General features: G+C 43.2%; 1 protein-coding gene across 1 annotated transcript in view; it reads right to left on the bottom strand.

Moving 5' to 3' along the window:
• Nucleotides 1–24134, bottom strand: part of SLC9A9 (solute carrier family 9 member A9) — a 554145-nt gene that overhangs the window by 3915 nt on the left and 526096 nt on the right. The gene's annotated exons all lie outside the window — the stretch shown is intronic.

Below are 24134 nucleotides of genomic sequence, written 5' to 3'. Positions count from 1 at the left end.
TTATCTCTTCATCCCAAAGTGCTCTAACAAGTTAAAAGAAAACCGTGTTCCTCTAAAGCCATTATGTTTCCCTCCAATATAGCAATAGTGAAACCCCTAGAGGCTGCCTCAGGTTGCCTTATTATTTCTTTTTTTTTGCTCAAAGGAAAGTAGTGGACTTATTTCACCATTCCATCAGACACAACTTTTAAGCTTGATATTATTTCCTCTGCTGGAGAATATTTCACCTCATCAACTTTCTGAAAAGCTATAATAAATAGGGAAAGGGAAAAAATGGAAAGCAGTTAACATTGGTTGGCTTGCGAAGATCCGAAGTCACCCCCAGGCACTGAGGACACGAGGAGATCTTGGAGATGGCTCAACTAGAACCCATCTAGAGCTGGACACCGCTCCGTCATTCCTGTGATGCCCTGAGCGTGTGAGGACAGAGAGCAGGTGCAGCCTCCAGGGGCCAGGCATCTCGTTGTCTCTGGCCTCAAATCCTTCACCACCAAAGTGGTGATAAAGCAGGCAATCCTCCTGAACATAGCCTAGTTATGATGCAAGGAGAGAGACTGAAAAGATGCTTAAGAGAGTCCATAATTCCAACTGCAAATGGAAAACTTGACACTTCCTTTCAGATGGGTGGCTCTTGTGCCCAGCAAAGGACCAGGGAAGATAATGAAGTTCAGAGCCTGGCATGCCCTGTAACATCTTTTGAGTATATCTATGACTCTGGAAATCCTGTGACGGTCCTTCCATTAATTTTCATTACATATTGTTATTTCCTTCATTTTATGGATGGAGGAATTGGGGCCTAGAGTTAGAATGATTTTAAATAATCCAAAGGCTCCTGTTGCTATTTGAATCCACCACCAACATTGCTAGTGAAAGAGAAATCATCAGGGCAGAATCACGCATTTGACCAGCTGGTTCTCTAGAGAGAAATGCTTGCAGACCTCATTCCTGCTGGCGAGCTGCAGACCCTCTCACACAGGGGCACGTGAGGACACGTGGTCTTATTAGTGTTTATGGTGTGTGTAAGTCAGCGAAAAAATACTCTTTTGGGGAGGTGAGGTGGGTAACATACGTGTACAACTGGAGTGTAAATCAAGAAAAATCCAGCCAATTTTATTTCAAGATGGAAAAGTGGCGGTAGGTAAGCTATGTTTCTAGAGACATCATATAAAAAAAATGAAGAGGATCGTCAAGGTTCTAATTGTTTCAGGGGCAACTTCCACTATTTGAGGTTCTTGGAATATTGAAAAATTAAAATGAAAAAAATGCCACAATAATGTTACAAAGTAAAGCGCAAATTTAAACATTTAACATTTAAATGAACATTTTTTCTTTTAATCTTGATGAAGTATCTCTTTAACTCTATGTGTAATGTTATTGGAGCTAATACTTAATGACAAAATTTGTAGCTTTTTGTGAATCTGGGGCCTGGACCAAATGGGGTACCATTTGGCCTCTTCTGGACAGGTTCTGGGATTTTTGACTCAGAACGCCTCGGCCTAACTACCAACTCTGCCACTTTACTGACCGTCTGACCTATGGTCGAGTTATTTACCCCTGTGAGCCTCAAATGTTGTGAATATTGATGGGAAATAACATTATGTAAAAATGGTTTTAAACTCTATGTGCTATCCAAATGCTGTTTATTTTATTTTAAAGATTTATTCTCTAAAGAATACTTCTGAGAAATTGGTGTCTCAATCGTTGTTCAGATAATAATGGGGAAATGAGACTGAGGGTAGAGATGAGAAAATGGCACTCTGGGCATTTGGTGTGGCCTTGGGACGCTCAGGCTAGGTTGTAGGTGGGAAATTTAAGGTGCTCCTACCCCAAAAGTAGCTATTTGGGTTAAAATTCGTTGTGCAGGCAGCTGGTATGAGGTAGTAGGTGAGAGGTGGGCAGAATCTTGTTGATGTAAGACTCTTCTAGGAAACTCACAATGACATTTTGACTGCACTGCTGTCTCAGTAGCTGTGAGTCAAAGGAGTGAGGCATACTCGGTGTGGCAGCGAGTGGGATGTGCCAAGCGCCACGAAGAGCCACGGCAGATGTGGCACAGAATCGATGCTGAATTTCCTGGTTTGCCCAGTGCTTGCTGTATATCACGTGCTCAGTGGGTGTTTGTTGAATTTCTGATACAGAAAATATGAGTGAGGGAAGTAGATTCTGAGTAACTTGACAAGAGAAGACAAAAGGGGGCAGATTACACTGTTGGTGGGAATGCAAGCTGGCGCAACCACTCTGGAGGACAGTATGGAGGTTCCTCAAAATTTGAAAATAGAGCTACCATATGGCCCAGCAATTGCACTCCTGGGTATTTACCCCAAAGATACAAGTGTAGTGATCCGAAGGGGTGTGTGCACCCTGATGTTTATAGTAGCAATGTCCACAATAGCCAAACTATGGAAAGAGCCAAGATGTCCATTGACAGATGAATGGATAAAGACGATGTGGTATATATATACAATGGAATATCATGCAGCCATCAAAAGGAATGAGATCTTGCCATTTGTAACGATGTGGATAGAACTAGAGGGTATTATGCTGAGTGAAATAAGTCAATCAGAGAAAGACATGTGTCATATGATCTCACTGATATGAGGAATTCTTAATCTCAGGAAACAAACGGAGGGTTGCTGGAGTGGTGGGGGGTGGGAGGGATGGGGTGACTGGGTGATAGACACTGGGGAGGGTATGTGCTCTGGTAAGCGCTGTGAATTGTGTAAGATTGTTGAATCACAGATCTGTACCTCTGAAACAAATAATATATTATATGTTAAAAAAAAAAAGAAGAGGGCGCCTGGGTGGCTCAGTTGGTTAAGCGACTGCCTTCGGCTCAGGTCATGATCCTGGAGTCCCTGGATCGAGTCCCGCATCGGGCTCCCTGCTCGGCAGGGAGTCTGCTTCTCCCTCTCCTGCTCCCCCCTCTTGTGCTCTCTCACTCTCTCTCTCTCAAATAAATAAATAAAATCTTTAAAAAAAAAAAAAGAAGATAGTAGGAAGGGAAAAATGAAGGGGGGCGGATATCAGAGGGGAGACGAACCATGAGAGACTATGGACTCTGAGAAACAGACTGAGGGTTCTAGAGGGGAGGGGGGTGTGGGGATGGGTTAGCCTGGTGATGGGTATTAAAGAGGGCACGTACTGCATGGAGCACTGGGTGTTATACGCAAACAATGAATCATGGAACACGACATCAAAAACTAATGATGTAATGTATGGTGATTAACATAACATAATAAAATAAAATTAAAAAAGGGGGGCAGATTATAGCCAACTAATGAGGTTTTTCTGAGGATAAAAGGCTAAGAAAGTTTAAAGTTGAAGATGGACCTCTTGGGTCTGAGTTATTAGGCTGAAGGGACCATGAAAAGAGTGGGAATGGCATGAAATAAAGTGGTTAAAAAATAAACTTGTGTTTTACTCATTCATTTGTTCCTTCATACGCTCACATGTTTTTGTTTTTGTTTTATGTGCCAAACTAGTGAGGCATCTGCACAAGGAAATGGACACTTGCATTTAGAATGGAAAGCTCCCTTGTCTCCAGACTGTGGTCTCCTTGAGGGCGGGGCTGTCCCATTCATTTGGATACAGTGCTTGGCACATTTTAGGTGTGCAAGAAATAATTGCTGAATTAATGAAGACAACAGGCTCAGAGAGAGGAAAAGAAATGCTCAGTGGAACCCAGCCAGAGAGTTAAGGGCAGAGCTGGGCCCGGGATCAAGGACGTTTCCATCACACGAAGCATCTTTCTTCTGTTACAGAGACACTGAGTAACAGGTCTTGTCTGATTGGACAGCTGATTTGGAATTGAGGAATCAGTGATTTTCAGAGTTCTTTATTGCTGAGCAATGTCTGGAAAGTGGCTGGGTCTCCAGGGTTACCTAAATTATTAAAGAGTAAGAAAACTCTTTTGATCTACAAAAAAACCCCGACTGCTGATTTTGCAAAATGTGTTATTTTTTCCATCAGGTTCTAGTATATGTGCGGGGAGGGAGATTCCCCATTGGGTATTTTTAGTGCAGTTAGTTTTGCTTCTTTAATAAGCTAGAAATGTATCGAGGTGAAATGTGAAGCTCTGGGGGAGGGGGGGGGAACAATGACTTTTCCCATCCAAACGGCATAGGTTTGGGAATAGCAGTTTGGTTCAGGAGATGTAAGTAAAAGCTAGAATTCTACCCAGAGTTTAACATGCATGCAATAAGGAAGACAATTAACAGATGCCATTTTTTCCTTTGGCCTGAGTTATCAGAAGGTCCAGAGCTAAATTTAAAAATGCTTAACTGAACTAACATCCAAAATTCCTGGTAATGTTGATTTCTTCCTCTTTTGTTTGTTAGTTTTTGTTTTAATTATTTTAAATCCTCATGTTTTACCCATTGTAATTTGCCAAAACTAATGAGTACACAGCTTGCTCACCCCTATGCTTCCTATGACACAGTCCTACATAGACTGGAGAGATGCAAAAACCTTAACCAAAGAGCCAGCTCCACAAATGAATGTCTGCCCCTTTGAGGGGACTAAGCCCCATTGCCCCCTACCATGGGCTGAATGTTTGCATTCTTCCCCAATTCATATGTTGAAGCCTTAACTTCCAATGTGATTGTATTTGGAGAGGGGGCCTTCCCTTTGGGAAGTAATTAGGGTTAGATGAGGTCATGAGGAGGGTCCCCATGATGGGATTACTGCCCTTATAAGAAGAGATACCAGAGTCTGTTTGTTCTCTCTCCACGTGTCTACAAAGAAGAAGTCAAGTGAGCATACAGTGAGATGGTGACCATCTTCAAGCCCAGAAGAGAGTTCTCACCAGAACCCAGTCATACTGGCACCCTGATCTCAGACTTTACCCAAATAGTAAGACCTCTAGAACTGTGAGGAAATCAACATCTGTTGTGTAAGCCACCCAGTCTATGGTATGTTGTTACGGCACCCTGGGCAGACTAACACACTCCCTCTCTCTGGCCCTCTTTAAAAATCTCTGAGAGCCCGGAAGAGCTATATTCTATCTCGGCTTTCTCTAAACTCGCCTCATCATGAAGATCATCTTGAACATTTGTTAAGAATTCAGATGTCCAAGTCCTCCAGGGAGATTCTGATTTGGCAGGTCTAGGAAGTGGCCTGGAACTATGTATTTTACAGAGAGTCTGTATTTTAAGTGCCCCAGGTGACTGGTGATTAGGCAAGGATGGAACACAACACTCTCTCTCTGGAGTGTTGCCCTCCATAGGAGATTCAAATTTTAAATAGGAAGAAAAAGAACATGGTCTTTTAAATTTACAAAGCTGTCATTTTTAGGGTGAGGGTAGGTATAAGGTAAGCCCATTTGGCCCAGAAATCCAAGTCTAGCTAATATAATGGCCTCTGCCAAACGTTCCATCTTGTCTGGGGGATGGGTCAGTGTCTGGGCTTGTGCAGGAAGACTGTGCCTATTGGGAGGGTTTGCATGTGTTTGGATGTATAAGCTTGATACATGGTCTTATTATTTGGGATAAAGTACTCATCCCTGGATAGCTGTGTAAAGAACAAAAGTACACTTATCTCTGTGTAGGCTTTTCAAGAACAGACCCTGAACTCTTTCATTTATAAAGCATTTCTATATGCCTTACTTTTCTCCTTACAGTTGTAGGTGAGAATTATAGTCCCATTTTACGGATCAAGAAATATGTAAACAGATGGTTTTTCAATTCTTATCTATTCTTTTTTTTTTTTTTTAAAGATTTATTTATTTATTTGAGAGAGAAAGCATGTCCGGGGGCGGAGAGAAGGGGGAGAGGGAGAAAGAGAGAGAGAGAATCTTAAGCAGACTCCCTGCTGAGCGTGGAGCCTGATGCAGGACTCGATCTCACGACCCTGAGATCCTGAGCTGAGCCAAAACTAAGAGTTTGACGCTTAACCAACTGAGCCACATAGGTGCCCCTCTTCTAAGCTACTCTTACCCCCTTTTCCAAGGTGCATTTAGCTTCCAGTGCTGGCTTGCCACCAGATGGTCAGGGATCAATGACAGGTGGGTGGGGAAGGATAAGTACATCCCGTAGTGGAAGTCAACCTTGCCCTTCAAGCCCACACATTCCTGCAGAAAACCAGGTCCCCCTTTCTATTGACTTGCTGAGTCCCCACACTGTTGTTTACACAGCATCTATGAACGAAACCTAGCAGAGGACACCCCACATTTCGCAAACCCTATCACTCTTTGATTCCCGTACACAAATCACATCCCTTCTCCTTTGTTTCTCAGGACATGTGGCCTAGCAGATTGGATGTGTTTTCCCTCTCTCCTTTGCATAGATCAGATTTCATAATTGAACACTCACTCTCTTGCCATTTTGGGCAAGTCTGTGAAGAGCCATTCTGTGGAGCTGGGTGCTTAGGGCTCAGGTGGGAGGAAGGCTATAAGAGTCCAAACAAGAAGCCTTCTTCTTTGAGCTGTTTACTCCCTCTGTTCTCTCTACCTCGAGGGTGGACTTCCAATTTTGCACTAGGCACTTGCAGAGAACATAGGAGTAGGATCCTATCTTTGCAGCAGCCACTCTATTTCAAGAACAGGCTATCAAGATGGCACCTCCTCCTGGACTATCCATGAAGTTATGGTTTAAAAACAAGGGAAAGGAGGAAACCCTCTATCCACATACACAGATGAATATGTGCTTCTTTGTTTGACAATCCTAACCTTTACCATCTTAAAGGAAATTGCTCTCAACCACCGCTGGGGCAGAAAGAGAGCAGCAAATGCCAGAATTAACACCTGACAGGTAAGCAGAACTGCCTGGAGGAAGCTTGCATGGAGTGACCACAACCCCCTTCAGCCTAGTCTCTGAGCTCTGCTACTCTTCTATTTGGTGAAGGGCCCTCCTTTCAAGACCAAGCTGGTGTGTCCCTTCCTCCTAGTAGCCTTCTCAGACCTGCCATGCTGAACTGCTTCAGCTCCCTGGCTGTTCTGTAGCAACGTGTATATATCCGTCTGGTAGCCTTTGTCCCATCATCCGGAACCTAATTGTTTACATCTCCATCTTCCTCTAAGCAACTTGAGGGCAAGAACTTTATTTAACAAAATATTCGTACCGTAGGATGAAAAAGGGATACAGCAAACCTCACCAACCCACTGTACAGTCTAATGGATCATTATAAAGCAAGGAAATCACCCAGACCAGGCAACAGAACTTGGTTTCCCAGCTCCGAAGCCCCTTCTTGGTGTCTCATCCTAATGCAGACTCCACTCTTTCCCTACAAGAAACTACTATCCTGATTTGTATACTAATCACTTCCTTGAGTTTGTATTATAGTTTTATCACTCAAGTGTGCATTCTTACACTGAACTACGGTTCAGTCTTGCCTATTTTTAAAAAATATGTTATGCCTTTTAATCTGTGGATTCCTCCTCCGGCCTTTTAATTTCTTTACAGTTTACCTGCCGAAGAACCTGGGCCATTTGACCTGTGGAGTTTCCCAAGGTCTGAATTTTGCTGATCACAAACTCATATGCAGCCCAGCATGGTCCCTGCCCTTGGTATTTCCTGTAAATTGCCAGCTGGCTCCAGAGATTAGATCAGATTCAGATTCTCTTCCGTCCCCTTGGCAAAGACTAAGGAAGGTACATCATCTCTGGTTGTGTCTCTTTGTGTGATCTGAGCAGCCACTAGTGGGTCCTACCTATAACTATTTGCTTACTGGGGATTGCCAATAGTGAAATTCTAATTATATGTATATACATACACACACACACACACACACATATAATTTTATTAGGTAGAATATTTTTATAAAGAGACATTTTTCATTTATTCTATTGGGATATTCAGTGGAATAGTCAATATAGGAAAGACAAGATAAATGTTTGATTTATTCCATCTATTTACCAGTTTTCCAGATGATTTGTTATCATCCTCTGAAAATGATTGATTCTTTGTTTAAATATCATTAAAGAGTAGCAAATTTAAATGAATTTGATTGCAATTGTTATCATTGTTGAAGCTCCAACTGACCCATCTTCGGTCAGTGGGAGTCTTTTCAAATTGGCTCCCGAGTCCTACTGACATGATGTCAGTATCTTTGATAACTTCTTTGTCATCTGTATGACAACTTGGTCTAGGTTCATCTTGAGCATTGCCCGTTTCAGACCTCAAACCAACCATTTCTCCAAAATTCTCTGATTTCTTTTAGTGAGAAATGGTGTTTTAACAGCAAACTCTGGGTGCAAAGGGTTACGATACACAGTGAGGTACTGGTAAATGTTCAAATGGACTCTTTTTTTAAAGCTGGATTTGTAGCATTTCCCAGTTTCCTTGGTATAAACACTCCCATTATGGCTGATTTTGATATATCAACATGAAGTCACTGAACGTGGAGTTGGGACAAAATGTGTACAATCTGTTCTTACCAGCTAGTGCAGACCAGCTTCATCATGCCACTAGTTATATATGTCGTGAGTTACTATGGATACTTCCGATTCAAGTTCAAGAATTTCTGATTCTCAAGGACATAAGGAATGATAGAATTGGAACAGTCCATAATTACTCATTTGTTTTATCCTTTGTGAAATATATAGTTGTCTCAGAATAATAATAATACCGATAGTACCGCCATAAAAAATTACATAATGCATTAAAACACTTTTGCATATCTTCTCTATATTCTAACTTCCCATTAAAAAAAACCCTATTGTGCAACTATACCTAGTTATACTGTATCTACATTGTCAGATCATATAGCCATTACATTCTGTACTCTCTCTCTTAGCTCTTATTTAGTCCTAGCTCCCTGAGTAATTATATACTTAATACTAACCTTCCGGCCTTATGTCAATGCTTTTCTAGTCATTTTGATTGTCTGAAGCTTGTTCTTTAGTAGATTGCTCAGGAAGGACTCATGGAAAAATTCTTGAGTTCTTGCAGATTGATAACAATCTGTGCCCTTTATATTTTGAAAGTCTGTTTTTCCGGAAATAAAATTATTGGCTTCTAACTTTCTTTATTTGATTATCTTACATCCATTTCTAGTTTATTTTGACATAAGTAGTTGCTCTTGAAAAGTATAATGAAAAGATAGCTTTCTTTCTTTTATAAATCACATGGGCTTTTTTTCCTAAATGCCAAAAGGACTTTTTCTTTAAAGTTCTTTAATTTCACTAACGTTTTTCTGATGTTGGTTGTTCTAGGTTGATAGCCTCTGGTACATGGTGTTCTCTTTCAATGTATAGTTGCAAATGTGCTAAATGTGTTGTATTTCAGCAATGTTCTCTTGCATCAGTACTTGTGCTGTTTCTTTGCTTTGCTTTTTTGATTCAGGGACTCCTATTTTCTGGATGTTCAGTCTTTGCCTGTCTTCAGTATTTGTCACTTTCCCTTGAATCCTTTTTATCTTTTTCTTCATTTCTTTCTGATTAAAAATTTTTTTTTCTTTCCTTTTACCTGCTGTTTCTTTTAAGGTATTATCCATTGTGTTTATTTGATTTTTTATTTATTCTAATTTACTATTCATTTCTGATACGAGTCTTTTTCTTCATTTCAAATTATTTTCAGAGTTTTTTTTCTACTTCTGATTTTTGTTGTTCTTTCACATCATCATTTTTGTAATTTTTTAACTTGTTTTATTATAGTATATTACACTTTTGACCTACTTCTGGTATGCTTTCGCTGTCTGTAGGGATGTAATTCTGTTTTTTATCCTCTTTTTTTCTTTCAATAACTATGAGATTTGACTTCTGTCTTTTTCTTTTTCTTTTTTTTTTTAATGTAAAATTAGCTTTCCAAAACTCACTGAAGGAGGCAGTGTTCAGGAATGCTTTTTCAACTTCATAGGGTTTCCTCTTCCATTGTTTTTGTGAGCATTGTGAGTGGTGAGCATGGTGGCTTGCATACTTGCCTTTTCTGACCTGTTTTCCTCCTCAGCTGATCTGGACCTTGTCTTTCCTTCATCACTATCGTCTTTGTCCAGCTACCACTCCAGATAGCTCCTCCTGAGTACAGGACCCTGACCTGAAAGGGAGCCCTGGTGGATCCATTTTGAGAGCTCTTGACGGCTCCAGCCCTTAAGTCCTTTTTACTGGGACCTTTCATTTACTCCCAGTAGAGAGGGCAATACCTCCCACCCCTGCCCCAACTTGAGTTTCAGAGGTGTTTATCAAATTAGCCCACCTATCCTTTTCAGGAAATACTATTGGCTATTTAGGAGTTCTCCTATTTTCAGGTCCATCAGATACTACCCTATTGCTTCCTTTTCCCCCCGTCATGGACACTTGTGTTAATGGTGGTTTGTCTCTACTAACTTGTAATTTGGAGTTTGTGAGAAAACTTGCCCCTACTTTTGTTTTAAATGTGTCCATGGATTTTGGTTTTATTATTATCTAATTATTGTGCCTATTTTTATGTAGGGATTTGGAGAGATCGAAAGACTGCTGTTCATGCCACTGTCATCTTCCCATAATGGAGAAGTGGTTCTTCACCTTCCCTAGCCTTGGACTGAGCGCTCTGAAAAATTGCCCATATGCTCATCGTTTGCATACAATTTCACATGACATTTCAAAGAGTTCCTAGATGACTTGAAGTACATCCATGCTCCCCTAGAGGTCCCAAGCTAGGAAACTCTGGTCAGGAGCGATTAAGTATTAAGAATGAGGGAAGACTAGAGGCCGATAAAGTGGTGTACTTGTTACCTATTTGTACTGGGAGTTGGTTTTAACAGTAATATCTCCAAGATCTACCTATCAAATGTTAGGTTCCAGACAGATAATCCAGAGACAGAAAAGGGGCAGTGGAGTTTGTTGGAAAGGTTAAAGGAAAGATGACAGTGACAGGATACCAAAGCAACCAAACGTAAGTAGGACAAGTGGACATCAGATAAACAAGGGGGAATGTTGGAATCATGAGGCTGGAGGAAACCTGAGAGTTGATGAACTCAGATGTGATCCACAGCCTCAGATCTTAATAGAGAAGAAAGCCTAGACTTAGGGTTTCTCCGAGTGTGGTCATCTGAGCATCTTCACCAGAATTTCCTGGTTTGCTTATTAAAATGCAGATTCCCAGACCCTTGAACCTGACCCTCTTGGGTGGGAGTTCTAGTAATCTGCATTTTACCAGTCCCCTGAAAACCACTGGGCTAAATGATGCAGAGAGGAATGGTACTGGTCTCTTGAAGGACTCTGGATGTGGAGGTGCCACATCTATGAGCTGCACAATACAATAATAATAACAATGATAATGATAATCACTTTTGCTCTTACTACTACTGCTTCTCCTCCTACTATTGTGTCCTCAAGACTTCTCCCTTTGGACACAGGAGATCAACAGATTTCCAGGAAATTTTGCTGCCTATCACATGGAGTTGAAATCCATTTGTGCCATATGGAATGCTACATTTGCAAAGCTCAAGTTGTTTTGAGCGAAAACAGTTCTGGAGAAAAATGCTGCTGCTATTCACGTGGCGTGAGTCTTGGCTTTTGGTGGCCTCTGATTAACGGAACTGCCGGACCCCCTCTGACAGCTCACAGTGATTTGACAACAGACTTTATGAGTCATCTCCCTGGCGGTGTGTCCGAGAACTGGACTTTGAGAAGTAACTCTGCTTCAGCAATCCAAGTCTCCATTCTGCTTTGGAGGGAAATTTCTATTTGATTTCTTCCTCCAACACTGATTGGATGGGATCTTATGAATGCTGGAGCCTCAGCTGACTACCTCAGAGTTCACATTTAACACACAGGTGGCCAGCCCTGCCCAAGCCCTCTCTGGCTCATGCAGTACCCCGTGGGGCCGGGCCCTTTCCTCAACTCCCAGAAGAGTGCGTGCCTGAGGGGGACTGATCTCCATGTGCACATAGGCAGAGATTCCATGGGGAATGCATAATTGTACTCATCTTCTACCTCTGGGGAAAGAGAAACAGTCCCCTCTGTATTGGTAACTGCAGTGTGGAGCCTATGGGTCAGGGCTCTCAGAGCATGAACTTAAAGTGGAAACTACCTTCAATACTCCCATGGGGTGGGATATAGCAGACACCAAACACAGATGGCTGAGGTTCTGGCTGCCGTGACTGCTTCCCAGTCTGAGCAAAAATCTCCACCTCTTTATGCCCTTGGTTTTCTCTTTCCTAAGGAGGCACATGGTGCTATGTTGAATCTGGTTAGGTAACTACTTGGATATAGCAATTACTTTGTGTATTTGTTTCCCAGGACTGCCATAACAAAGTACCATGAACTGGGTGGCTTAAAACAACAGAAATTTTTTGTTTCACAGTTCTGGAGGCTAGAAGCCTGAGATCAAGATATTGGCAGGGTTGGTTTCTTCTGAGGGCTCATCCCAGGCCTCTCTCCTAGCTTCTGGTTACAGTCAGCAATTCTTGGTGTTCCTTGGCTTGTAGAGACATTACTCCAACCTCTCCCTTCATCTTCCCATACTATTTTCCCTGTGTCTTCACACGACCGAAGCTTTCTTATAGGCAAACCGCTGATACTGGATTAGGGAGCCACCCCATTCCAGTATGACTTGACCTTAATTAACTGCATCTACAATGAACCTATTTCCAAATCAGGTTACATTTTGAGGTCCCGGGGGTTGGGACTTCAATATATCTTTTTTGGGAGGTAAATAATTCAGCCTATAACTTCCTCTTCTTCTGAAAAACCCCAAGTCTTCTATTTATTAAAAAATTTTTTTTTTGGTAACAGTTAAAAAGACAGGCTGGGTGTGAATCATAGCTTTGCTACTTATTTTCTAGGGGTGGGCAAATTTCCTAAGCTCTTTGAGCCTCATTTTCGTCATCCCTACAATGGAAATAGTTTATAATATGACCTCATCGGGAAGAGGATTAAGTGAGATGAAAATAGATACAATTTTTAGCACAGTTTCGGGCACATAACAAGCACTCAATAAATATTAGTTCATGTTATTATTATTTTTTCACTGTGTCCCCTAAGGAGTTTTGTAAGTATTAGAAATATATTTCAAACGTCCCCAAATCAATCTACTCGTGAAACACCTACCGCATACCCTGCAGAGTTCATAATATTTCTTCTGCCGGTTGCTGGAGTCCTGAGACAGATATTGCAAAGCTTCTCTCAGAAGATTCCCTTCTATTCTTGGGGCCTTGCCCCACACAGGGTGTCTAGGGAGGCACTGCTTATTGTTCCCCGACAGCAAGATTTCAATGGAGCATTTACATTGTGAGGGTCCTAACACAGGAATGACCCATCTCCATAGGAATGAGGCGCTTGCTCAGAAAGTGGGTGCTTTCATAGTGGGCATTCTTTTTAAGATCACCTGAGAGCAGACCTTGCTCATCATCACATTTGTTTCTCTGGGCCTTCGTTGTCCTTGAGGCCACTCTAACTTTCCTGTACTCTCAGGACATCTTCTCTGACTGTTCAGCAAACTCGGTAGAATGCATGCCCTGTGGCTCTTTAGGAAGACAAAACTTTCTCTCACCCTCCCTCTAACCCCCCCACCCTACCCCCCCAGAAATGCTGACTGCTGTAACCCACTGAGTTTGTTATGGCTATGGGAATCAGGGTATGTGACATTAGGTTATTTTTGAGCTATGAAATGAAGCCCCTTCAGGAGACATTAGAAGCTATATTTCCTTTGACTGACAAGACACAAGAGAAGAGCTCTTTGTTGTTACAGGGTCACATGTCATAAATAATCTTGTTCTCCTCTCCAGGCACATTTTTCTCTCAGATGCAGTCACTTCCAATTTTTTTTTTTTTTTTTTTTTTTTTTTACCTCCAACCCCTGCCTGGAAATACATTTTACAATTACTCTTCAGCACATGCCCTAACATCTGCTCAGTCATATACATGTATAACACTAAAAATACTTCAGTGATGCACTTGGGTCTGTTCCTATTCCTATTCCCTATCCTATCGTATCCCCTGATCCTATCCTATCTTACCCCATTCCATTCCATCTGTCTTCTGTTATGCTTGTACTAGGTATCGCTAGTGTGCACTAATATCCAAGCCGCCTCCCTCTTCAGGTACGTGAAGTAGGTGCATCAGCTTTTTTGGAGGGGGAGGTAGTTAGATGACTAATTTTGGTCAAAGTGTATGGTTATAAGTGACCGGTGTCATTTCTATACTGAAATACAGACTAAAAACCTCTATTTTGATTAAGCCATGATTATTTAGGGCTGGCATGCAACCTTGCAGCTGACTTCTTCCCTGCTACAGTGACCAAAGGAGGCCTCGGGTTGAGATAGTAGGGCCACAGACCAAAACGGCTGGGTCATGGAACTGCCACATCCTTTGCAGCCTCTAAGTGAGAGAGAAGTAAGCTGCGTGATGGGCCACTGAGATTTGGGAAATGTCTGTTACCGTGGTATAGTCTATCCTATTCTGACTAATATAGTATTCTCTTCTGTTTCATTTGTTGTTTGGAAATACTGGCCATGGGCGCCTGGGTGGCTCAGTCGGTTAAGCGACTGCCTTCGGCTCAGGTCATGGTCCCGGAGTCCTGGGATCGAGTCCCACATCGGGCTCCCGGCTCGGCGGGGAGCCTGCTTCTCCCTCTGACCCTCTCCCCTCTCATGCTGTTTCTCTCTCTCTCTTTCTCTCAAATAAATAAATAAATAAAATCTTAAAAAAAAAAAAATACTGGCCATGATCCGTTATGGGTAGCTTCCTACAGTTTGCAAATCATTTTCTCAGAGCATCTGCCACACTGATAGCCCCAAAGTAGAGACAGAGAGAGGACTCTCCACAGTGGAGGGAGGACATACACCAGCACTGTCTCTCCTCAGGGTCCTAACTTCCTGGACTTGGTTGACATCAGGAATAAGGACTAAGTCATGGTGTGACTAGGGTCCTAGAGAGTTAGGCTGCAATTGCTTTGGTGGGGTAGGTGCCAGGGACTAGTTCCAAAGATGGCTGGGTAGCGAACTTACCCTTGCTGTGGGATTTTTGCCTTTTGGATATATGTGGCTCCAGATTCAGGCCTCATATATTCTCGACCCTTGAACTTCATTGCCCTCTGTTGATCCCATCCCACTTACCTTTCCAACCTTATTCCCCACACTCACGAACCTTAGTTCCTGATAAAATTAAGCGCTGATTCCCATTTATGTAATCACTGTGTTTCTGGGCCTTTGCATATGCTATTCCCTCCATTGGAACAACTTTTCTTTTCAGCTGGCACTTGGAAATCTTAAATACAGGCAGACATAGCTCAGCTGTCACTACCTCTGAAATCCCATTGATCTTTTACTTACTGCCCCCTTAGGATTTACCAATGTCTACCGTATAGTTCTTAAAGTATATTCTCCTCCTCCAATCTCACCTTGAGCCAGAGCTGCTTCTCTCTTAGTTTTTTTCATAAAATTCTATCCAGGTAAAAGGGTTCCTATGAACAATAACCACAACACATACCCCGAAGTTAGAAAACCTACTAATTAAAAAAAAACAAGGTTGACTTACTAAGGGTGACGTGGAAGGCCTTTCTTGACAACTCACAGTTCCCATATCCACCAAATACTTTATGGACTTTTATCGTTGTATGCTCTGTTTCCATTTCCATGTCTTTTTTCACTTTGTCTTTCAGGGAGACCTGTTTATTCTTTAAAGCCTGTGGACTAGATTGCTCGTATTTCCCTACCCAATCTCCAGTCTCTTACAACAGAAGGAGATTCTATTTCCTCAGCAGATTGAATGGCCAAGAAATGGAAAAAGTTTGTTGGGTAGAATTTCTAGAGAAGTTCCTTAAAGACGGCATCAGTTTTGCTCTTTCTCCCTTCTTCCCTGGAACTTAAACGAGCTGTCTGGAGCTCCAGCAGCCATACTGGGGCCATAAAGTACACTTGAGGATAGACGCTGTATACTAAGGATTATAAAGGAGAAAGATAGAAGGACCAGAGAAATATTGATGACATCATGGAACTCTACTACCAGCTGTTGATTGTCTAATCCTGGACTTCTTTTACATGAGATGAAAACTCTATTTTGATTAAGCCATGGTTATTTCGATTTTTCTGTTATATGCAGCCAAACACAGTCTTAATGGACACGACACATAGCTCAATGCAAATAGTACCTCTCTGTGTCTATCCCTGTATTCTAACTAGAGAATTTTTTCACCGGGGCTCCCACAGGCCTTCATTCAGACCTCTCTGATCACATTTATCATAATTTATCAGAATTATTTGCCTATACATCTCCTTTTCTGTTAGACTGTGAGCTCCTTGAGGGAGAAAACTTTTCTTATTCCTTCTTGTGTCTGCAGTGATTAATGCCCAGGAACCAGAAATGAGTGTTCTCAACTGATGTTTGTTGAATTTAACTGAGACTTGAAAAGCATTTACGGTTTTCTGTTAACATGCAAATTATTTTGGGAAAGGTATTATCTGAAACCTGAGCCTTATTTGGGATTTAGTTGGCAAGAAATAAAGTCATGGGAAATGGCACTGGGCGGGGAGTCTTAGGGACCAGTGAGAGAGATGAGTAAGGCCGGACTGGCCCCTGGAAGGCAAGGTGGGAAAACTGCGGCCATGGAGTTTGGTCTGTCTGGATCTCCCAAGGGTGCCTCTCCTTTGCTGTTACGTTTTCCCGTATAGAAAACATCACTCTCCTGGAAAGCCCTGACAGGAGACTGCCTGCATGACGAATGCTTTACATTGCCCCTCCTGCCTCTCTGAAAGGCAAAGCTTCTCTCCTGAGACCGGGTATCACAGATAACTGGCTCCTTGGGCATACCTGCAAGTCCCTCCTATGTGCCCCAACCCTGGCCCTTTGGTCCTCCTGAACCACTTTGGAAGGGTCCGTCACTCTTGAGTTGCAAGATTAAATGAATGCATGTTTGGATAAGATGCTTTGGGGCCCTACATCAAAGTCTTCACTGCTCGGGGTCTAGACCCCTTTCAGAGCAAGTACAAAACCTGCCTTCCCCTTCTAGTGAATTATGGATGCAAAAGGAGAGAAGTACTGCCCCCTATCCACTGTATCAATACATCTTCTCAAGAGGAGAGCTCAGATGGCGTACTCAGAAACCAGTGTGCTGAGAAAATGGAAAGATGTACTTTCTATTAAAACCACTCGAAAACTTTATTGGCATGGACAAATACGATCTTTTGGCTAAAAAAACCCCACCGGAAGAGCAAATTAAACCATGCCTCATAATATGATTATTCTCTCCTTGTAAAAATAATAAGAAATGTTTTGGTAGGTTTGCTCCGTGTGTTTGCGTGCCTGCTTTAATCAACAGTTCCAGGGCCTTTTTCTGGAAGTCACAGATCTGGATCTATGCCAAACCAGTGGCAGGAGCTGTCCCTCTTGCCACAGGAAAGGAAGAGAAAGCACTGAGTTGTTATACAACTTCACTCTCCTAAATCAAACCTTCCATTTGCCATGATTATTTACCATTGCTTTGTAATTGTGAGTAGACAGCTGAGTGGAGCTGGAAGTCTATTCATTCTTTAAAGTGACATAAAGTGGCACTTGGAGTCCCAAACGATAATTGTTCTTTTCTCCTTGTTAATATCTAACCGCTGCTAGGAGTTCTGTGAAAGATTCACTTAATGCCAGCTCCAGAAATTTCTGTGGGATTTGGCTCTTGGCCTCTTTTTTGAAACCCAATTTGAAATCACCCTGAGGACCTGGGGAGGCTGAATAGATTTGACCTTCAGTCAGAATTCTTCTCTAAATATTTTAGCAGTATGGAGAACTTTCCTTCCCTTACATCCCTCTGCTACTCAGTTGTGGTCATGGCTGGGAAGCATTGGCATTTTCTCAGAAATATGATTACTTTGAGGACATTTCCAGCTCAACCTGAATCTTAGGGATTCGAGTCTGGCAAGGAAACTAGGTCTTAGGAGATTCCCACCTTGGTGTCTAGACAAGCACTCGAAGCCTATGGGCACTACTCTGCAGTGGTGGGAGGGTCCTTGCTTTTCAGCCATGCTCTCAGGGGCCTCCCCCACCCCATACCGAAGTGATCATTTATGGGTAAGCTGTCAAACCTAGTAAAACTTTCTGCTGACAACATGAGTGATACAGACAGCCGCGTCCCTTTGGTTGTACATGAGGTTTCAAATATCCTTGCTATCCCTGCTGATCAACTTAAAGTAGGGATAAGAAAGGTAAATATATGCTGATATCAGTGGGTCTTTCTATAGCAGAGATGAGTTTCCGCTATTCTTGCCTCTCCGATTTCAAATTCTCTGCAAAACTGTTGAGTTTCTGACCTGGGTTAAAATAAAAAGCAGTAAGTTCATGCCTCTCTGACCCTCCGGCTCAGAATTGCAACGTTAATGATGTCCAGCATTTATTAAAGACTGAGAACGTTGGAATTTCTGTGTTAAGCACTTTGTATGAATAACTTCCTTTAATTCTGGGAGGTAGCTTTATCATCATCCCCATTTTATGGGTGAGGAAACTGAGGCACAGGGAGGCAAAGGAGCCAGCCCATGCCATACAGCTAGGAAGTGGTGAAGCCAGGATGTGAACTCAGCGTGCTGTACTATCAGCCTGACTACTCAATCTCTTTGACTCTGGAGTTCAGTGCAGCAGGATCACATCGATGGCCTTGAAAAGAGTCATCAGAAGTGACTCTTAGGAGGTCTTAGAAAAGACCTTCACTTTTCTGAATTCTCTGAGGCTCCTTCAGCACCATTCATCCCTGAGGCCATCAACCCAACAGGTGACTGCAGCCCAGGCACTTTGTGGCATGATTCATAGGCTTGGGTTGGGAGAATTACCCACAATTTGGTATTTGCCATGGGAGAATTTACTGGAGACTTCCATTGGCAGTGGTTGGAGTTTTAACATTTTTGACTCATGTATCACTGGTTGTTTGAGGAAAAAGAAGAGAAGGAAAGAAAAATAGGGATGCCATGGAAGAAGAACAGAGGTCTCTCAACATCCCCACTTTCTATGATAGTTTTGAGGTTCTATTCATGAGCAGTAGTGTTTCAAGCATTTTAGGAATTGTATACACAGTTGAGACAGTATGAGATGTGGCTTATATCCCAGAACCCAGGAGAGGTTGAAATATAGAGGTTAGCAATGCACGCAGAACTGAAAGATTCTTCTCTCTTTTATCCAACAAAAGAGAGGTCAAGGGCTTTCAAAAATCGGTGACTTTGGAAGTTGGAGAATTTTCATATTACACATGCCATCTGCTGACTGAATGATAGTTGTAATTTTCTCCTCATTGGGCTTTTTTGTTGTTATTGTTGCTGGTTTTAGGAGTGTTTGCAAAGAAAGGGGTGTGTGTGTGTGCTCTGGATTTGGTAGTGGTAGAGAAGGAGTGAGGGTCTGAGGAAACCTTCCTAGGACCTGCCTGAGAGCTAAGACAAGGCCCTGGGCCTGTGTGCACAGTGCCGCTGGACATAGAGGCTCTGTGACCTTCTTGAGGATTTGGAGGCGGCCAAGCCCAGCATCCCAGGGCTCTTTCTATTGGCCTCTGTGGAGTCACAGGACTCCTGACACCATTCAGAGTACGTGGAGTAAATCTGAAATTTTGAAAGGAGACTAAGGCATTATCAGTACAGGCAGTGCCCGGGGTCCCCACCAGTCACTGAGGTCTACCTCTTGGTGACGTCCCCTCCAGCTCCCAAACTTCCTTCCCGCTGGGGACTCACAGAGTGTTCTTGCTAAGCTAAGGCTGCATTGTTTTGCACTGTAGAGTGATATTCTTTTTCTCCCGTTGACACTGCCCAGCTTACGAATGCAGTTCTAGATCTAAGCGGAGCTGGAGAGCAACCACACCAGATTTCAATGACTGCAGATAACTATCAGGATGGTATCTTCTGGTGTTCCCCAGGAAGCAAAGAACTCAGATGAACTTCAGACTCTTTAGAAAGCTGGTGCCAATGCCGGTCACCTCTGAGTCATTATAGCCCATGTCATTAGAAGTCTTAAAGCAAATTGTGGCTCCCCTATTTCTGGACCTCACAAGGTGTGCATCCACATCTCCATCTCTCGGGTCTTTCTCTGTCCTGGTAACTGGGTTGGCGTGAAATGGGGGATGATTGCTGGAAAGCAGGGAAAGCCCCAGAATGCCCAGCAAGGTAGCTCTAGATGGAGAGCTGGTGTCGACCTGGAAGAGGTGGCAAAACTGACAGCATGTCTTATTCTGTGCTTGACCTTTGCCTTGGCCAGCTCACTTTTTGGGCAAAAGAGTTTTCTTTGCCAATTTAGAAGATTGCTAATAAAGCAAACTAATTTATTTGATGACTCAAAAAATAGCCCCTTCAGGGGCAGACACCAAAGGGTGCTATAGATTAAGAGCAAAAGTTCTTTTACCCCTTCTTTACACTCTGGGAATTTCTTTTTCTGTGCTCACCATTGCCAGCTTCTCTTGTGATTTGGTGTTTCATTTCTATGATTCACAGGTTCCTGAAGTTGAAAGAAGAGCCTGGAGCAGACTGCCCATCGTTTTGAGTTATCCTTGCAAATTCTCTCTCTCTTTGCCTACACAATGAAGGAGCTGACTGTATAGCTATTCCCTCCGGGTTTGGAATAATTCCCTTTGCTGCTATTCATGCAGGTCAGTACAATCATTGCCTCATTTTCTGCTCAGCACCTTGTCCTCAGCGGTAATGGAATAAGAGTGAGTTAGTTTATAGAATTGTCGCATCCATGGACCTTTGCATTTTAATTAGAAATGGCCTAGGTTAAGAGAATTGCATAACGTGGACCCCAAAGGGGATTTTAGACATTAAAATGTTTCCCAGAGATAACTATTTGGGTTTTCCAGGAGGGCTCAAAATTATACCAAGTGCTTACTTTTAAGTATAACCTAGGGTGGTGTTCTCCGGTAGATTTTTGGCCTGTACCAAAAAAATGTCTTCCTGGAAGAAAAACAAATTTAGGCTTTTGACCAGTTTGTTTTTATTCAGAAAAGCTGAAATGGAATTAATTTTATATGTGCAGAACTGGTCATTGCTTCTACTGTGGACAGTACTACAATAGGGAAAAAAAGAACATTTCCTTCTGAACAGAATTGTAGTGAATCGAGAACTAAAGAGCTTATGGAAAATAGCTTTCAAATGATTATTTTTGTTGCTTAAATGCTTGATTATGATGATTGTAATTCCAGCTATACACAAAGAGAGCATGGAATAAAAAGCTAAGCCTAGACTCCCATTATAACAAAACCCAAAGAACACATCACACTTTATAAAATCCAAAAGCCCATAGGTTTACTGGGACTGGCTGAGTAAAATATAAATATACAGTTCAGGCTCTACTTATTTGCATTTTCAGGGCCAAGAATTGCATTTAGGCTTCCTTTAAAAGGTGTACCTTGGCCCTGGGTCACTGTAACAACTTATGCAATGAAACTTGAATTTGGAATTTTCTTGCTTTGCATGCAAAGGTTGGCCCTCTGGATTACAACAGGAAGCCTTTGGGGGTGAATAATACATCCGCAGATGGCTCAAGGTTCCAGACAATAGGCTCATTCCAGTCCCTGAACCAGACAGTTTTAAGTGAGATGATTTCATCCCTGCTATACAGGGGATGCTTCTTGCTACCGCGTCACTGCTGAGCAGAGCCCCATTGACCGTGATGTTCCATGAAGCAATTTTTCTTGTTCTTTGTGTGGAAAGAGTAGAATCATCACACACATGCAGTCACTTTAACTTCTCAGACCGTAACCCATATGAATAATATTAATAAACTGTGAACCAAGAGCCTAAAGCCAAAATGGTCAGACAGTCAAGTAAAGAACTTCAGATGACCTTGGACGATCCAAGGGCTGCCGTGGCAATTAAAAGCTCCGTTCCTTCCTGGACAAGAGCAAGCCAAATACCCTTGCTTCTGCCCTCATCCAGCTTGCATGCCAGCCCCAGGGGTGACGAGGGAGTAGCCACAAGAGAACTGACATGGCTGGTGGGTGGCTCAGGGCTTTGAGGGCGTTGCGCTGTCAGAATGTACACCTGCCTCAGCCTGAAGAGGGACTGGGGCCCCTTGATAGCTGCTGGTCTGCTCAACCGGGCTGTCCGGGCAGCACAGGCTGGAGGCAGAGGCTTCTGTGCTCAGGGTGGGTGGGAGGCTTGCTTACAGGGCCCTTGTCTACACCTGCTCTGTTGTAGGGCCCAACAGAGGAGCTTGGTGCTGGAGGCTCAGTTTACTGCCTCCCAAACAACAGCGGCCAGTGACACATCGTGCCAGTAACAAGGCTGCTCTGGTACACTTTGACTTGGCTTTTTGTTTCATTCAGTTTCAAGAATGTTTCTGAATAGTTTTAAAAAACATTCCTTTGTCCTTACCCTATCAGCCCCGAAGCTCTGGAAAAGGCCGAGACACAGCAAGGACACCTCACATTTGTCCTGACCAAAATTGACTTCCTTGTCTCCCTCTCCCCAGGACCTGCTCCTCCCCCCGCTGTTTCATTAAAGGCTCATCATGCACTGTCATGCTCAGGCATGGGCCTGACCTTTAACTCTCTTTCCTCACTTCCCCGTCACAGTCAATCCATCAGTCAATTACCAAGTTCTGTTGATTCCACCTGCTAAAGACCTCCCTACCCATCCATCCATCCATCCATCCGCCCACTTCTCTCTACCCCACAGGTGCTGCTGTCACTCAGGCTGCCATCACTGTCCTCTCGGTGGCCACAACTGTCTCCACACTGGTCTAGGGGTTCTGCTGAGCAGCCCCAGCTGGCTGCCCCACCCTCGTTCCCGTTCACAGCCAGAGTGGTTCTTCGGCAGTGTTGACTAGATTATGGTAAGTCCCTGCCTACAACCCTTTCGAATGCTTCCCATGGCCCTGAGGAGTCTAAACTGGATTCTTTGAGACCTGTCTCCTTCAATGTGACTGCATGCGCTAAGTCCTGTCTTCTCTCATCTTTCGTACTTGCTATTTCCTCCACCTGAGCTCTGACTCCTCCACTGACCCTGGCTACCTCTTCCTCCTCCGTTATGCAGGACTCAGCTCAGGGGTCAGGTCCTTGGAAAAGCTCTCTGTGACTTGGCTCTCCCTCCTCTGGATCTCCACAGCCTGAACCCATTATAACTGGGGGGACCATGTCATGTATTGTCAAAACTAGGGCCCCCATGGGAGCAACTGTACATATTATGCAAGGACAACAGGTGTAAATTGGGACTGACCCAGGCAAACCAGGATGTATAGTCACCCTAATCATGGCATTTATCATACCTTCAAATTGCTTGTCAACTGGTCAGTTCTCCCCACACCCTACAAGGCAGTCTGCAAGTTCTCTGACGACAGAGAATAACCAGTTTCAATGTAGTTGCTTCCATAATAGGTGCTCAATACCTATTTTTTTGTTAAATAGATGAGTGAAGGGATGACTGTAGCTGAAACAAATAGGAGTATGGTCATGTGGTCGAAGACTTCAGAGTGTGATGGGAAGCCATTTGTCCCCAAACCTGCTTGCAGGCTTGGATGTCTAATGGAGCTAGATGTTCTCTGTTTCCTCTCTGAAGAAGCCCTCAGCCATCACAAATAGCACAGAGAATGGGTGTACTGGATTACCTTGCTAACACCCCCCAAATTCTGAATTCCAAGGCACATCTGGCTGCAATGAAGCAGATGGGTTGGGTCCCAAAGTGTGTTTCATGGCAGATTAAGCACCTTATGATGTTAAGACACATCACATGATAAATGGGTTCTGGGCCCAAATAAGTCATGAAATTAAGCATGTCTCTTTATTGCTAAGCCCCTTCTATGCACTCTGAAATAAGCAGTGTTTCTCAAATTTAGATAAGGCCTATCCCTCTTACAACTCCCAGCTCCCAGACCTCATGTTCTATGGAACTTTGAGAACTAATAAAATCACATTGGCCAGACATCTCTCGGTAGGTGAAAGCTTGAGTCCCTCAAGGGCTGGGCTGTACTTTATTTATGTCTTTCCATTGTCTACACTGGTCACCGCTCAAAAAATGTTGCATGTGGACTAGGATGTCATGCATTCAACTGAGGACAGAAGAGCTTGGGGTTGGAGAAAGCTGGGTAACCCCGCCCTGTAGCATCGCAGGGGCCTTAGCAACAGGGAGGAGGCTGACTTGCCTGAGAAAGACATGGGAAGCAGTGAGGCTGGTGAAGCTTCTCTTTCACGGCCCATCGCCCTCCCTGTGAACCGTGCCCTCCTTGGCCTCCCACCCTGACTCCATCCCACCTTCCCAGCGTGCACGCCCACAGGATTGGACTGTCAGTGCCTGTTTACCAAAATGCTAAGCTGATGAGGCTTAGTCTT

This window comes from Neomonachus schauinslandi, chromosome 1 (assembly GCF_002201575.2).
Source record: "Neomonachus schauinslandi chromosome 1, ASM220157v2, whole genome shotgun sequence".
In the NCBI taxonomy this organism is placed as follows: domain Eukaryota; kingdom Metazoa; phylum Chordata; class Mammalia; order Carnivora; family Phocidae; genus Neomonachus; species Neomonachus schauinslandi.
The sequence above is the reverse complement of the archived record's forward strand: the minus strand, read 5'-3'. Positions and strand labels throughout refer to the sequence as shown.